The sequence below is a fragment of the Scyliorhinus torazame genome, chromosome 11 (genome assembly GCF_047496885.1).
Source record: "Scyliorhinus torazame isolate Kashiwa2021f chromosome 11, sScyTor2.1, whole genome shotgun sequence".
NCBI lineage: Eukaryota > Metazoa > Chordata > Chondrichthyes > Carcharhiniformes > Scyliorhinidae > Scyliorhinus > Scyliorhinus torazame.
The window spans coordinates 199,970,377-199,977,853 of NC_092717.1; the positions used below are offsets into that span (position 1 = coordinate 199,970,377).

At 50.2% G+C, this 7,477-nt stretch overlaps 1 pseudogene; it reads left to right on the plus strand.

Moving 5' to 3' along the window:
- The first annotated feature begins 473 nt into the window (after window positions 1-473).
- On the plus strand, window positions 474-5,167 carry LOC140385956 (mitochondrial ribonuclease P catalytic subunit-like; annotated as a pseudogene).
- Window positions 5,168-7,477: the final 2,310 nt, after the last annotated feature.

Consider the following 7,477-nt stretch of genomic DNA (forward strand, 5'->3'; position numbering starts at 1 on the left):
CGCACTAGAGCATAAGGGAGTGCCCTTCATCAACAGGAAGGGGTTCACTCCCTGAACATCCAGCTCGTGTGCAACCACCAGATGAAGATCATGCATGTGTGTACATGCTTCCCGGGGATTGTGCACGACAGCGACATCCTGAGACAATCGGACATCCCTGGCCTCTTCGAGACCACCCCAGGATGGGCGGCTGGCTCTTGGGGGGATAAGGGGTATCTACTGAAGACCTGGCGAATGACGCCAGTACAGAGGGTGGTGACCGATGTGGAAACCTGATAAAACAAGGCCCATGGGGCCACCCAGACTGTCATTGAGTGGTGCATCGGACTGTTCAAAATGCCGTTCCAATACATCGACTGCTCCGGTGGTGCCCTGCAGTACACACCCCCCCCCTCCCCCGGAGGGTCGCCCGCCTTGTGGTGGTCTGCTGTGTCCACCATAACCTGGCACAGCAGCGGGGCGACGAACTGGAGATGGAGGTGGACAAATATGTGGCCACTGAGGAGGAGGAGGACGAGGAGGCGAGAGACCAGTCGGGGCCGGAGGACAAACCTGGGAAGGACATGCAGGACCAGCCAGATGTTGGAGTACAGGCGAGGGTGGTGAGTCCGGCAAGCCCGAGGGCCAGGGAGGCCCTATCCTTGCCCGCTTCACATAGGCCGTGGCCCCGTCCGCCAATCCCCCTCTCCCCAAACCCCCTTCCCATCACCGCCCCCCACCCACCCATTTCCCACCCTCTCAGGGTCTGTGTAACATCACTCCAGGGTGATGGGATCACAGTCAAGGGCAGAGGGGTGATGATAACCCACAGACAGCTGAGCGCTGGTGCTCCTCAGTCAATGCCGTAGTCTGACTCCTGCCTGAATGCTGAGTAGAGTCCAGGACCTCCATGTCCGGGGAGATGGGGCATGGGATTGGTGCTCGGCATGTATAGCAGAAGAAAGTGCTAGAGGCGTCATATTGGTCAAGGCTAACAGATTTTAATCATTTACAGAAATGTCCCCAACTGTCCCGCGCTCCCAATGATGCTGCCTCGTTATCTTCACCCCTCCTCGACCCTCTGCCCACCCTTTTTCACCACCCCATACCCACTACCCGCTTATCCCTGTCCCCCTCCCCCCAGTCCCCTCTCAGTGATTCTCGATGTGCTTAGCCCTCTGTGCTCTACCGCGGTGTCTAGATGTGCAACAGGATGCACATCAGAGGTGGAGGCAACCAGCTACTCGCCGCGTCCGTGGTCTTCAATGTCCTTGCCGGGCGTCCCCTGGGGGATCTGGGGTTGGAGTGCTTCGGTGCACTTGCAAATGGCACATGTCCCACCATGCCACCCTGTACCAGGTGCTGACTGCGAGACGCACTGTTGTCAGGGGGATGAAACTTGGAGGAGCTGGTAGCCGCCATCCCCCTGAGACCGGGACATGCTGTCGAGTCACTCAGCCACTCACCCTGCTGGCATCGTGCGCTGAGATCACCGCCCTAGCAGTGCTGGCTTCAGTGCCGCACATTGCCAGTGCCATTTCCTGCATCTGTAGCCTCTGGGACTCCTCCAATCGCTTATGTACCTGCTGGAGTGCTGCTGACATCCCCCTCAGATAGCCACACCCTATCATCTGTGTCAGCTCCGGGTACCTCTGTGCCAGAGGCTCAGTATCTGACTGGGACCCAGATGGGTCCTGGGATCTAGCAGAACTCCGACTGCTGTCTTGCCTGGATGTTGCTGCCTACACCTGATGTGCATCAACAACTGTGTGGTGCTCACCAGATTGCCCCAGAAGCTTAACCACTTCTATCGCCCACCAAGGTGTGTGTCGCTGCGCTGGTGGAGGGGGGGGATGACAGCTTCGACTGCCGCGATAACGGTGTCATCCTCTGAGCTCTCCTCTGAGGTGGTCTCTTGGGAGGCGTGTGGGGGGTGGGCGGGGGGGGGGGGTCGGGTTGGCGTGTGGGAGGGGCGGTATGAAGATCCTGTGGGAGAATGGACATGTGGTCGGTGTGAGGGATGGGTCAGTCTGTATAGCATTAATAACTCATGTTTGACAAGTCATCTATGTGAGGGCCGGTGGATGCTCACCTCTGCACCATGCGCCGGCCTCTACGGTGGACACTGCTCTGCCCTCGGCCACCCCCGTGACCTCCCGGGCCCGTTCCTCATAGAGGATGAGGATTCTTTTTTTAAAATAAATTTAGAGTACCCAATTCATTTTTTCCAATTAAGGGGCAATTTAGTGTGGCCAATCCACCTACCCTGCACATCTTTGGGTTGTGGGGGCGAAACCCACGCAGACACGGGGCGAATGTGCAAACTCCACACGGCAGTGACCCAGAGCCGGGATCGAACCTGGGACCTCGGCGCCGTGAGACAGTAATGCTAACCACTGTGCCACCGTGCCACCCCGGGGGTGAGGATTCTGATGTCCGGCACCCCTATCGGCTGTAGCCCAACATCCCCTGCGGGGACACATGTGTGGTTCATCGCTGGGGTGGGGGCGGGGTTGGAGGTTGGGGAAGGGGGCTTTGGGAGATGGGCTGTATGGCGGGGAATTGGTTGTATGGGGGGGGGGGGGGGAGTATGGGGGGCGGAGTATGAGAGCGGGGCAATGCGGCGGCTTGGACTGCACTGCTGGGCATGAGTGGGCCGGGGCATGGAACAGTGCTGGGCGGTGGTGGTGCCAGGTACATTCTCTTGCAGGGAACCATTGGTGGTCCGGTGCAAACTCACCAGAATGGCCTGGTGTAGGTCCTTCACCTTCTTGGGGTACTTGGTGCTAGTCCTCCTGGTCACACTCTCTGAGCTGACTGCCGCTGCCACTTCCTCCTAGGTGGCACTGGCTGAACTGTGGCTGACCCTCCGAGACCCTTGGGGGAACAGGGCATCCCGTCTGATCTCTGCCGCTTCGAGTAGTCTGCCCAGGTCGGCATTCCCGAATCGTGGGGCTGGTCGTCTCGGCCGCGAGCAGAGTGGGGTTGGCTGTGCAGGATGGGTTTAAGTGCTGCTCTCCCTTGTTAACAGGGGACTGATGAGCCCTGGCGAATCAGCTGGTGATACTATGATTTGCAGCGAGAGGCCCATGGGGCCTTGTTAAGTGGACCAATTAACGTTTTATGGCGGTGACGACCTCGCCAGGCCGAGCGTGGGAAGCTCACGTCAGTTGCCGCTCGCTACCACACTAAGAGACATTTTGATTAAATCTTGGCCCTTAACTCCATTTAATCAGTATTTTGCTTATAAATTTAGAGTACCCAATTATTTTTTTTCCAATTAAGGGGCCATTTAGTGTGACCAATCCACCTACCCTGCACATCTTTGGGTTGTAGGAGTGAAACCCACGCAGACACGGGGAGAATGTGCAAACTTCACACAGACAGTGACCCGGGGACTTTTTGAACCCGGGTCCTCAGCGCAGTGAGGCAGCAGTGCTAACTACTGCGCCACAGTGCTTTTATAAAATCTTTGTCAAAGAGTCATCCAGACTCAAAACGTTGGCTCCCTTATCTCTCCACAGATGCTGTTAGACCTGCTGAGCTTGTTTTCTGCTGTTGTGTCAGATTCCAGCATCCGCAGTAATTTACTTTTATCTGTTATTTTGTGATGTTCATTGAGAAGAATGGGTATTGGTCAGGGCAATGGGGGTATCTCTCCTGCTCTTTTTCTAAACAATGCCGTGGGATCTTTTATGTCCACTCGAGCAGGCAGATGGGAGCCTCAGTTTAATGTCTCACCTGAAAGGCGGTACCTCCAACAATGCAGCACTGCCTCAGTGTTGCACTGGAGTGCCAGAGTAGATTTTAGTGCTTGTGTCCTCGACTGAAAACTGATCCCAGAGCCTTGCGACATGGGGTCTGAATTGTTCTCTTGCCTGGCAGCACTACCAGCCGAGGCTCAGAGTGAAAGGATAGCGGTCAGGAGGATGTACTGAATAGCTCAGGGTTTATCAAAGTGGGTGGGTCGTGGCCGGGTGTCGGGAGGGTCACGGAGCGATCGGTCGCGCCGTCCCCCGATGGTTAATCTCAGGGGAAGCTCCCAACCTGCCAGCACTTCCAAGGCTTCTGTCAGTGCGGTAAATGTGAACTGCGGTAAAGTCCTGAAGGGCCAGTAACTTAGAGAGTGTTATTGTGGACGAGCACACTTTCACTCTCGGCGAAGGTATGGTGCTGAGCTGATGTTTAGTCGGAGGCTGGGGTTAAAGAGAGCAGCTGTTCCAGCACTGCTCATCATGTCGGCACAGACACCCTGCGGCTGTCCCCCATTTGCAGCGTGTCATTGGGTTCATGCTCGCGCCAAGATGCAGCGAGGCTTTTATCCTATTGCGTTGCTCCACAGCTGTGAACCTCATCAAAAGTTTTAATGTCAACTAAGCATCAACAGAATGATGGAAGCAAGAGGAAAGCAGCAAACACAAACAAGAAATAACTGCTCACAGGGGCGACACCGGCTTTTTGTTCCTTTATTTATAGCTGGGCAGCCAGAACAAGTTCAGAGTTCGCAAAAAGCCAAATGGGCGACGCGTTGGGTGATGCTTTAATAGTAGCTAGTGTTCCAAAAACGTCAGTTCCAATAAAGCCTTTAAGGATAGACGAGTGGATGAAATTGAAAATAGAATGGCAAAATAAAACTAGTTTTAAAGTAAACATGATGGAGCAACTATTGTCTACTTGTGCTGAATTTGATGTGGCTAAATCTCTTTTAGTTTTTGTGACAATAGAAACTGGTACTTTTGAGTGTGAACTCCTTCTGAAGTACTTGGCATTGTCTGTCCAAACGCAACGTCTGAGCGAGATGATTTGTATGTCATTATTCAAACTAGATTCAAAGTATTGGACGTCGGCGTTTCCAGCCTCTTCATCAGTGGTTTTAGTGAGACCAATCATTGGAGAGAGGCTGTGAGGCTTTTCGATTCAATTTTTAAAATGATTAACCGATCACCAAGGAATTATGAAAATATCATTATTTATGCACTCTGGCACAAGGAAGTAGAAACTGCTTGGAGGGTGTTTATAGATCTGGAAGGCACAAACTTAAAACCAAATGAGGATACTTTACCAGCATTTTTTGACTGTGGCAACATTTTGTGACGATCAATGTGAAAATAAGATGTATATCCTTTCTTACCTGAGAGACAATCAAATTTATCCTGGGAAACATTTAATGCACAGCATTAATTCATAGTTTGAGAGGCAAATATTTAGTTACAATGTTTTTTTTCAAAGTTGGTTTGAGGTTTGTTGCTAAATTTCAATATGTATTTGAATGTTGGATTAGGTGCAATGAAAACAAGGCGCAGCACGGTGGCACAGTGGTTAGCATGGCAGCCTCACAGCGCCAGGGACCCATGGTTCATGCTCAGGTGACTGTGCTGAGTCTGCACGTTCACCCCGTGTATTAGTAAGTTTCCTCCGGGTGCTCCGATTTCCTCCCACAGTCCAAATATGTGCAGGTTAGGTTAATTGGTCATGCTAAAATTTCTCCTTAGTGTCCAAAAGGTTAGGTGGAGTTCCGGGGATAGGGGATGGGAGTGGACCATGGTAGGACCCTTTCAGAGGGTCAATGCAGACTCAATGGGCTGAATGGCCTCCTTCTACAATGTAGGGATCCTATGATTCAATTAAAAGTCGCTACAAGCTTTTACATCGAGAATGGCAGCCACTGCCACCTTTTAAAGTGGAGGCGGTATGGAGTCTTCCAGCCAGAAGCGGCAACAGAGAGTAATTTACGTGCCCTGCACGTACACTTGACGTCAAGCACTCTCCAGGTACGTGCTTTTGCCGCCAAATTACGGAGCAGTGTTGCTTCCATTTTCCAGCTGCAGGCAAGCAAGGCAAGTGAACTGTGAAGATGAATGGTTTTATTAAAAGTAAGAGATGGCCAGAGACTCAAACGGGCAGTATACGTATTGGACAAGATGAGAAGGGAAGATTTCGAAAGAGAAATGGTGGGTGAAAAATTCCTTTTGGCTTGAGACCCCAATGTCAGTTATTAACTTGCAGCTGACTCCAAATGAAAAAATTACTCTGCTGCAGCTGACCTGTAGTACCACACTAAAAACACATAAAAAGCCCATGAAGCTTTCAGCATTTTGGTGTAGCATCTCCCAGGGGTATCCAGTGCTGAGTAAAACAAGCATTTTGTTGCTATTGTCCTTCATGGGGAACTGCATGTGCGTGGTTGGATTTTCAATTTTCATAAAGATGAAGTCGGCACAAAGGAACTGGCTGACGTCTGCACCTGATATGCACATTGCCCCCTCCTCCTCTGAACCTGAGTCAAGTGAGATCGTGAGAATCAATCAGGCTCCATTTTTGCATTAAAGTAAGCAAATATGGCGTGTATCACAAAGGTCGGTCGACATGAGTCGTGAAGGTCAGCCTGCATGGGTCCCGAAGGTCGTCCGGTTGGCAGAAGTGGTTCCCAGGAAAAAAAGTTTGAAAAACACTGGAATAGGTGACTCAAGAAACGGATGCCTACAGTAAAAGGTCAACACCCTCAGAAGAGGGAAAGGAAGACAACTGACAGAAAATAATTCCCAAAAAGAAGTTAGCAAATGGACTGTTTAAATTTTTCTTAATGATCAAACACAACTCCAGAGGTCATAGGGATGCCTGTGCAAAGAACAGAGCAAATTCAATGCTCGATCAAGTGCTGTGTGTTCTTGACTTCAAGCAGTTAAATCTGCTCGGACTGAAATTAGAACTTGTACTATCCTGAAGGCCCAGCCTCTCTGTGATATTCTCTGCACCATTAGAGGAACTGATTTTCAGGACAGTTAACTTCTAATTATTTCTTCATGTATTTTTATGAACAGAACTCCATGTCCCGACCTTGTACAAATCATTATCATAAATCTGATGTATACAGAACACTCTTGTATTTTTTTTTTTGACCTTGCAGTGTAAAATGCCCTCTACACAACCTCGCCAAGCACTCAAGTGTAGCAAGGTTAGAATGGATTACTTGCAATGTAAAGCCATCTCTGTATAACCTGATCAAGCGCTTCTAGGTTATGTGCGGCGTGGTTATCATGACTTGCCTGGAGCCATTATGTGTGTTGAGCGCTCTCAGGGAGGAGAAAATTCCTTCTATTTTCCCCTCACAATGATTGCATCTCAAAATCAAAAACGTGGCCATTCCAGCAACAATGTGACAACTCTATTTTCCAATATTAATCTCCGTTTGGCCTGTCTGAATAAGACTGGCAATTCAATGATGTCTATACATAGTTTTGTGCAAAATAGGAGAAGGATTGAATATCAGTAGACTCACATCACAGAGAGCCAGCAGAAAGAATAACCATTGTTAGGGGAAAATAGAAGGAATTGATTCTCTAGTCAGAATCAATTGTCACTGAATGGTGCCACTTGAAAGGTTTATTGTACAGCAATTTAAAAATAACCTTGACCTTCTTCGATGGTTTGAGGATGTTTACCCAGGAAGTAGTTGAGCCGTGTAGATCAGAAACTCCTAGCTTTGATTCCAATCCAG